The sequence below is a fragment of the Littorina saxatilis genome, linkage group LG15, assembly GCF_037325665.1.
Source record: "Littorina saxatilis isolate snail1 linkage group LG15, US_GU_Lsax_2.0, whole genome shotgun sequence".
NCBI classification, from domain to species: Eukaryota; Metazoa; Mollusca; class Gastropoda; order Littorinimorpha; family Littorinidae; genus Littorina; species Littorina saxatilis.
In genome coordinates this window covers 43,385,739-43,395,480 of record NC_090259.1, presented here as the reverse complement: position 1 = coordinate 43,395,480, position 9,742 = coordinate 43,385,739, and the positions used below count along the sequence as shown (strand labels likewise).

General features: G+C 48.7%; 1 protein-coding gene across 1 annotated transcript in view; it reads right to left on the bottom strand.

Moving 5' to 3' along the window:
• Positions 1–1,070, bottom strand: part of LOC138949394 (uncharacterized) — a 49,438-nt gene extending 48,368 nt beyond the window's left edge. Inside the window, exon 1 of the mRNA XM_070321207.1 lies at positions 920–1,070. The gene's annotated coding sequence lies outside the window, so the exon portion shown is untranslated. The remainder of the gene's footprint in view (positions 1–919) is intronic.
• Positions 1,071–9,742: the final 8,672 nt, after the last annotated feature.

The following is a 9,742-nucleotide window of genomic DNA, read 5'->3' as shown; positions in this document are numbered from 1 at the left end:
TTCTCTCCTCTCTCCTGTGTGGATGCGAACTATGGATATTATAGCGCAGGCATGTCAAGAAACTTGAACACTTCCACACGCGAGACCTTAGCGCCATACTTGGAATCCAGTGGGAGGACCGGATCACCAACGTCGAAATGCTGGAGCGAGCTAACTCCACCAGCCATTTTAGACTAGTCTCTCTTTTGTGCGAGGGCCAGATGTAAAAAAGCAGATTACTGCTTACTCTATTAGTATTACCCTCGTTAAATAAAGAATTGTCATTCATTCATTGTCATTGCCATTGCCATTGTCAGCCTCGAATCTGTGGTCATCAAGGCCAAGCTCCGAAGCCAGGGTGGGGCATGTCATCCGCATGGAGGAGCACCGCATACCCAGGCGCCTTCTGTACGGAGAACTTTCATTTTGGAAAAAGACAGCAAGGCCGACCAAAGGAACGGTATACAGATTCTGTGAAAGCAAATCTCCAGTTGTGCAATATCAAACCAAAGGAGCTGGAGGGGTATGCCAAGGACCGATCATGCTGGTGAGCCCTAGTCCAACCACCTCTGCAGACTGCAGGAGCCCGTTGTCAGAGACTTCTGGACTTGTTGCTGCAAGAATACAACGCCACAGCGCAACACCGGCAGTGACCACAACTGACTTCCAGTGCCCCCACTGTAACTGTTCCAGACTGTGCGCCTCCAGACTAGGCCTGCAGAGCCACCTCCAAGTGCACTGATAAGCTGCAGAACGCAAAGGTCTTCTTCGGACCACAGGCGGAAGGTTATTCACAGGACCACCACTATCATAGTAAGACCACAGGCAGAAGGTATCGTTCACTGGACCACCACTATCATAGTCTTACCTTCCGCCTGTGTTCGGACCCGAAGGACAACCAACAATTTACAAATGAACAGAATGAAAATAAAATGATTACCCTCCAGAAATAACTGACGGAGAATGATGTCCACGCGGTTCAGCTGAGATGAAGCCTCCATAAATCCGGTTGACGTCTGCTTAAAAGATCTGCAGACATTAGCAATCGACTTTTATCCACTATCTGCCGCCATTTTTGCTGAATGATACATGACGTCAAGAAAATAAGTACGTCATTAGAGCGCGTCAGTGTCTGAATGTTTAATAACAAAGGGTTCGAAACGAAAGTAAAAGTAAGCCTTCATCTTTCCATTTAAGCATGAATCTCCAAATTCGGTATGAAGCCCCATACAGGCAGAAGATTCGATTTAGTTTTCAATTTTTCTAAGTTTCCCAAACTGCTGATAAAGACCCAGTCGATGGTAAAAGGAAGGGGGCGGGCCCAAATCAGTTGCTTTTCTGACTGTTCCAGGGCACGGTGCTCGTCGCTTCAGAATAAAATTATTCAAAACCGATATTAAACAATCCACATTTTTTTTCACAAACGTGTGCATGCTTTCAAAGTAAACGTCGAAGAACACAGACAAACGTTCAAAATGCCACAAAACATGCTGGAAATACGAAAACGGAAAGAAAAAAATCAAACCTACACCAGTTTTGAAATTCAAACGTGCCGCTGTCAGTCATGAGCTGCAGGTGCGTATAGGTGTATGACTGCTACAGTCGAACCTGCCCTGGCGACCACCTCTTGATAACGACCACACACAAAAATTACCTTACGAGGTTCTTTCCTATAAAATTCACCTTTCCATAATGACTACCTGTCCAGAAGGACCGCTTTTGATTCGTCCCTTTGGTGGTCGTTTTAAACAGGTTTGACTGCAGGGTGTGTGTTCTGAAAAGTTGATAAACTAGAATCGACATGCAAATTCACAGGGGCGGGACATAACTAACATGTGTGTGTTTTGCTTGAAAGAAGTTCGGTTATCACTGCAGATCATTATCACCGTGTTTGATTGTCTCAACTGACTCAGATCTTTTGATTCTGTAAGTCGGTCTGACATTGACCTTGAAAGTCACCGGACAGTCGCACTGAGCTGGTCGATGCATACTGTGTGTGTGTGTGTGTGTGTGTGTGTGTGTGTGTGTGTGTGTGTGTATGTGTGTGTGTGTCAGTGTAAGTGAATGTGTGTGTATGCTTGTGCGTGTGTGTGCACACGCGCGTGCGTTTGTGTATGTGTGAGTATGCATGTGGGTGCGTCTCTGTGTGTGTGGATGTGTGGGTGTATGTGTGTGTGGGTGTATGTGTGTGTGGATGTATGGGAATGTGTGTGTTTGTTTGTGTGTGCGTTTTGTGCCGACAATCTGCGTCATCATCCGTTTCAGATTTACCTATGACTCAGTAGGACTGACCTTAACGTCTAATCACCCGCATGTATATCACATTTGAAGTGGCCTGTGGCCTGGCTAGCCATCAGGACGATAGCCAATTAAGTTTGACCACGACACCTGTAAAGTGCAGACGATGTGTCATATAGTGCAGCTGACGAAATGAGTGGTCGTGGTGTCCAGTTTTATCAGATGGCCAGATAGTGACTGTCTGGGCAAGGACTGACCTGTACCGTGCGCTTGACCTTGGTCAGAATTCCGTTCAGACAGATGTTGATCTAAGTACATTATAATGATAGAAGATCGCCTACCTGTGGTGTTGTTTATAGCGAGTGAGAAAACTGACAAATATGCATGGACCAAGATATAGACTCCGACAGACACACAAGTATTAACGACCAGTCATTGCTGTTCTCGTACAAGCTCACACACACAGCAAGTATTTATGACAAGTGTTTGATGTGCGCACGCATGCACACACACACACAAACACACACATGTGCTCTCTCTCTTGTCAGTTTCGCATTCTGACACTAGTTGAAACTGAAAACACATACATTTGTATATGCACCTAACCGTGCATGTACTCGCGAAGACACTGTTGTCAGATTATTGTTCTGGCACTAGTTCAGACTGAAGAAATATAGATTTGTACATGCACCGAAGCATGCATGTACACATACACACACACATACACACATACACACACACACACACACAGACCGTGGCACATACACATCAGACACACAGCGTCACACACACACACACCAAACTTGAGCAACCCCAAACGATCCAATGTGACTGATGTTTATTACTGTACCAACTCTTACACGCCTCTTTCATTCTTCACAATAAAGCTCACATGTATGAAGAGCACGTGGCAAATAAACAATACAAAACAAAAAGAAATGTCGCTGACTGCTGACAAGCAGACTGTTACTGGTGTAACTTGGTGTGAGAGCAGTGTGCGTGCTGTGTGTCACGATCGGGTGACAGAGACCAAGAAAGCGTCACTCAGTGGAGTGCCTGTTCTGGGTCAATGTATGATAGAAAGCGCCTGTGCGTGATATTGGACACAGCAGAGTTTTTGCTGACAGTGCTCCCGAGCACGGATGTTTTGAAACGCACGAGCTTCACAGTGCAGGTTTCTGCTGTCATAGGGCTGACGGTTTTTTTCGCTGACAGCGCGCACGGGATTTTCAGGGATTGAGTTTCTCGTGTCTTTTTCCTGCTTGGGGAGGCAAAACTGTGTATAGCTGGACTGGTTTGGTGACAAGGTCAGTCACGTGTATTTGGCTAGGTGGTCTGTCAGAGACTCAAGGACGACACACTTGACACCCAGCGGCAGAAGGGGAAGGATCGTATACACAGTTTCTAGAGTATGATGGTTTTTCACCGAGTATTATATTCGGCACTCTAGGGGAACTTCCACAAGTTATTCCTTTCCTCTGCCACGTATTTTGCTGAGGACAAGTCGTCACATTTCCTTCGTCGGCGATGGCTTTCGCATAAGGATTCGACAAGGGGTTCTGGACGTTTTGGGTCACTGTTGACGAACAGAGACTGTTCCAGGGAGGAGGCGGACTTTGCTTCCATTGAGAGTTACAATCATAGGCTTTTGAGGTAATAAATCATTATTTAACGCTGTTGATGAGTCTGTGTTGTGGAATGAAATACTCTCTGTTGTTCTTTCCAGGTTAGCGCATAATTTACTCTCTGTGACGCTAAAATACTAATCTGTATATGGTTTTTGCAGATAGGGAGAGAAGGACGGAAAATGACTGTTTTGTTGTTGTAAAAAGTCAGTTTTGTGCAGGCCCACGTGCTCGATGAGATATTTAAAGATGACATGTTTTAAGGTGGTGGGTGAGGGGTAGCTGACATGTTTAGTGCACCGATGCTTTCTGTTTGCAGCCTTCCTTCGTTCGTTCGTTTCGTTCGTTCGTTACGTTCCCGTAACATCGGCACGGCTGACTCTGGCGGGAACTGTTGAGGCTACGCTAACCAGGAGACCGGCTAACCAGGAGACCGGCTAACCAGCGGACCGGCTAACCAGCGAACCGGCTAACCAGCGGACCGGCTAACCAGCGAACCGACTAACCAGCATACCGGCTAAGCAGCAGCAGCAGAGATAAAGCTAAGTGCACCATGTCGTACGCACCCCGTTGACCACCGTTGTCTTTTCGTATCTATGATTTCATTGGAGTAGTGACAACGTGGGGTGTGTGACACCTGCACGAACTAGAGCTTTTCGAACAGAACATTCTCATTTCGACTGTATTTACACGGGTTCAGCGTGTTACTATAATTTTCTACATAGTACTGGCATTTTGTCAGTGAACACTGGTTTTTTACGTGTTGAGAACGTAAAAGGAACATATTTTGAGTGAAGGCTCGAGGGAGGTGGAGAGTTTATACATAAACAGGCGTCTGAAACTTATACTTTTGTTGACTCTATTTAATTGTATGCCTGCGAGAGTGGATCGTGGTGTGGTTAGTTAATTAGTAGTAATTAACCGGTTCATAATCACCTTGAGTGATATATTGAAACGTGACACATGGGGGCCAAGCCGGGATCTACTCAGTTAATTTCCAACTGATAAAGACCCACCAATTAAGGAGAACTAAGAGCAGATAATCTCGTCAGTGCTCGACTTATTTTCTGCTTGGTGCTACCCTTTTTTGTATAGTTTTGATCATATACCACACCTTAAGCGATTCACATCTTGCAGGAAATGTAAATTGTAATTTGTGAGTTATTATATGCGCTAACTGTGATTATCTCCCTTTCCTTTGTTTGTGAATCTTTGTTGTTGTACGTTCAGAGTTTTCCGTTGCAGAGAGCTGAGCGGGGTTAGCGGATTTGTTATTCGTTTTACTCAGTTTTCTCTACATTGTTGTTTCGCATTCTGTAACAGGTTATATTTCTATAGTCTTGTTTTACTTGGATTTTTCTCCATATTTTGACTTTGTTGGAATTTTGGGGGGGAAGGGTCCGAGGACTTCTGTCCTAACCGAGGCTGTGGGAGACACTTTGTTTCACCGCAAAAAGCAGCCGATAAAGTAGGCCACGGCTGTGGGAAACACTTTGTTTCACCGCAAAAAGCAGCCATAAAGTAGGCTACGCGTTTTGTTCTACACCGTTTGGATTTTTCTTCTGCATTTTCCGGTTGCTGGATTTTTGTATCCATTTCATCACCGCGTGTTCTAGCTATAGCTGCGTTAGACTTACTTTGGTAATAAAGCTTTGCTAAAACTAACCATGGCCACAGGGGGATCTCCGACGAGGAGAATAACTTTCGAGACTCCTGGTAGTGAGCAACCGACTGAGCGAGACGCACGCGTTAGAGCCCGAAGCGTTCTAAAACGCTTAGAAGTGGAACGGAAGGAAGAATTTGAGCGACTGACAAGAAAAGAAGAACGTGACAGACAGGACAAGAAGGACGAACTTGACAGACAAGAAAGGGAACGACAGGCTGAACGAGACAGACAGGAAAGGAAAGAAGAACGTGACAGACAGGAAAGGAAAGACGAACGAGACAGACAGGAAAAGAAAGACGAACTTGACAGACAAGAAAGAGAACGTGACAGACAGGAAAAGAAAGACGAACGTGACAGACTAGACCGGAAGGAACAGGCGGATCGCGATCACCAGCTAGAGCTAGCTAGGCTACAGGCCGAGAAGGGTACGCTTACTCAGGCTAGCGCGCCGACGTTTGTTGCCGACCGTACGAGACTGCCGACGTTCGACGATGACAAGGACGAGCTCGACGACTTTTTACGCCGGTTTGAGCGCATTGCATCTGACCAGAAGTGGGAAGAGGCCACGTGGGCTAGCCGCCTTAGCACCTGCTTGAAAGGACGCGCATTGCAGCTCTACAACGCTTTGGAGGACGACGAGGCGAGAGACTATCAGGCACTAAAGAAGGCGTTACTCCAGCGCTTCAACCTGACTGCTGAAGCCTACAGACGACGTCTGCGTAACAGCAAGAGACTGAGCGGCGAGCTGAGTCATCAGTTTGTGGCACGCCTTAATCTCTACCTGCGGCGCTGGGTGGAGATGGCCGAAAAGGACTGGACCGTCAACGACCTTGCCGACCTCATAGTCATGGAACAACTGATGTCCAGCCTGCGACCTGAGGTGGTGACCTTCGTGCAGGAGCACCAGCCCAAGACTACTCAGGAGGCAGCCGACTGGATCAGAGTGCACGAGGACGCCCAGGCGATCTCCGGCAAATCTTCAGGCTCACGGCCAGGAAAAACGGGAAATTCGGGTTCTTCAGGACCCAAGGACGGGAAGGACGATCAGGGACACAAGGGATCGAGTTCCAGAACTGACATCCAGTGTTACTACTGCAACAAGCGGGGCCACGTGAAGAAGGACTGCCACAAGAGACAGGCTGACCAGAAGGGCGTTCACTTCGTTGGCAGTGAGGAGTTCAGGGACGTCACGAGCTCATGCACCATCCCACAACTCTGCGTTCCGTGCTCCAGGAAACATTTCCAGCCCCACTGCAACGTCTACGTTAACGGAGTGAAGGGCGAAGGTCTGCGGGACACAGGGGCAGACATGATAGTGGTTCGGGCGAGTCTAGTTCCAGCTATGGCCTACACAGGAGACAGCATCAGGGTGAGAATGGCCGAGGCATCTCACGCTTACGACTTGAACACGGCAGTGATCAAGGTCGTAACCCCGTTGTTCACGGGGACCATTGTGGCCGTCGTCATGGACGATCCTCCATGCGACCTGCTCATTGGAAACCGGGTTCAGTTTGTGGACGGCGTCACCAGGGAGGTTCCCGTTTATCGGTCTCCCGACGTCATTTCAGTGCTCACGCGGGCACAGGCGGAGCGAGAGGACAAACCTCTCAAACCCCTACCTGCTGCACGAGCTGCCCTGGGGAACGTGACCCCCGCGCTTCTCGCGAAGGCTCAGGATTCTGACCCGACCTTAGCTACTCCTCGGGAGCACGCGAAGTCGGGGAAGGTGAAGCTGAGCGGGAAGCATGGGAGGTCAAAGTTCCTCAGGGACAAGAAGTTGCTCTACCGTGAGTTCAGCAACCAAGAAGGTACATTCAAACAGGTTGTCGTGCCTCGCGAGTTTCGCGAGGGTGTCATGGCAACGGCACACGACTCGATTCTGGGAGGTCATCTTGGTACCAAGAAGACCACGGATCGTGTCTGGCGCCACTTTTACTGGCCAGGCATCTGCACGGATGTCCGACGTTTCTGTGCGTCCTGCGATAAGTGCCAGAAGGTGGTTGCCAAAGGAAGGGTGAGGAAGGTCCCCTTAGAGAAGATGCCGCTCATCGACGAACCCTTTCGTCGGGTGGCAGTGGACATCATCGGGCCCATCTTGCCTGCGTCTGAGGACGGAAACAGATACATTTTGACCATGGTGGACTACGCTACTCGATACCCAGAGGCGATCCCTCTGAAATCGATTGAAGCCACGCGAGTAGCTGAGGCTCTGGTTACTATGTGGTCCCGGCTGGGAATTCCATCAGAGGTACTCACCGACAGAGGCACGCAGTTCACGGGAGGAGTGATGGCGGAGGCAGCACGACTGCTATCACTGGAGCAGCACTTCACCACTCCTTACCATGCTCAGTGCAACGGACTGGTGGAAAGGTTCAATGGCACCTTGAAGACCATGCTGAGGAAACTAGCTCAGGAGAAACCACGCACGTGGGACAGGTACATCCCAGCATTGCTTTTTGCATACCGCGAGGTTCCTCAGGAGAGCTTGGGTTTTTCCCCATTTGAGTTGTTGTACGGCAGACAGGTACGCGGTCCCATGGCTATCCTGCGTCAAGCTTGGACGGACGAAGAAGCTGACGAGGAGGTGCAGACGACAGCGACCTACATCGTAGAACTCAGGAACAGGATTGAAGAGACCTGCAAACTGGCTCAAGAGAACCTGGGAAGAGCAGCACAGCGTTACGCGCGAGGATTCGACCGCAAGGCACGGCCGCGCAGCTTCAAGATTGGAGAACGGGTGTTGCTACTTCTACCTGTCAAACACAACAAGCTACAACTGCAGTGGCAAGGACCTTTTGAGGTGACAGCGAAAGTGGGCCAGAACGACTACAGGATCATGATGCACGGGAAAGCACGCCTGTACCACGCCAACCTGCTGCGCGCCTACATAGAGAGGACAGCCTACGGGGAGAAGAACAAAGACCAGAAGAACAAAGACAAGAAGACAGAGAAGGTTGCAGTCATCAGGGGTGAAACGAGGGGTTGCTCGTTCTTGAGGACGACCTTTCTGTCTGGAAACAGACCATCAACCTCTGCAATATCTTCAGGTTGCAAGGTTGGCAAACGCCAGACTTATGCGCTGGGCGTTGATTCTCCAACCGTACCAATTCACGGTACGCGTCATTCCGGGCGCCAACAATGTTGGAGCTGACTTTCTCTCTCGGGCTGTAGAGGAGAACATGACTGTGAGCGAAACCGAGGTTTCGTCTTGAAGAGGGGAGGTGTGTCACGATCGGGTGACAGAGACCAAGAAAGCGTCACTCAGTGGAGTGCCTGTTCTGGGTCAATGTATGATAGAAAGCGCCTGTGCGTGATATTGGACACAGCAGAGTTTTTGCTGACAGTGCTCCCGAGCACGGATGTTTTGAAACGCACGAGCTTCACAGTGCAGGTTTCTGCTGTCATAGGGCTGACGGTTTTTTTCGCTGACAGCGCGCACGGGATTTTCAGGGATTGAGTTTCTCGTGTCTTTTTCCTGCTTGGGGAGGCAAAACTGTGTATAGCTGGACTGGTTTGGTGACAAGGTCAGTCACGTGTATTTGGCTAGGTGGTCTGTCAGAGACTCAAGGACGACACACTTGACACCCAGCGGCAGAAGGGGAAGGATCGTATACACAGTTTCTAGAGTATGATGGTTTTTCACCGAGTATTATATTCGGCACTCTAGGGGAACTTCCACAAGTTATTCCTTTCCTCTGCCACGTATTTTGCTGAGGACAAGTCGTCACATTTCCTTCGTCGGCGATGGCTTTCGCATAAGGATTCGACAAGGGGTTCTGGACGTTTTGGGTCACTGTTGACGAACAGAGACTGTTCCAGGGAGGAGGCGGACTTTGCTTCCATTGAGAGTTACAATCATAGGCTTTTGAGGTAATAAATCATTATTTAACGCTGTTGATGAGTCTGTGTTGTGGAATGAAATACTCTCTGTTGTTCTTTCCAGGTTAGCGCATAATTTACTCTCTGTGACGCTAAAATACTAATCTGTATATGGTTTTTGCAGATAGGGAGAGAAGGACGGAAAATGACTGTTTTGTTGTTGTAAAAAGTCAGTTTTGTGCAGGCCCACGTGCTCGATGAGATATTTAAAGATGACATGTTTTAAGGTGGTGGGTGAGGGGTAGCTGACATGTTTAGTGCACCGATGCTTTCTGTTTGCAGCCTTCCTTCGTTCGTTCGTTTCGTTCGTTCGTTACGTTCCCGTAACATCGGCACGGCTGACTCTGGCGGGAAC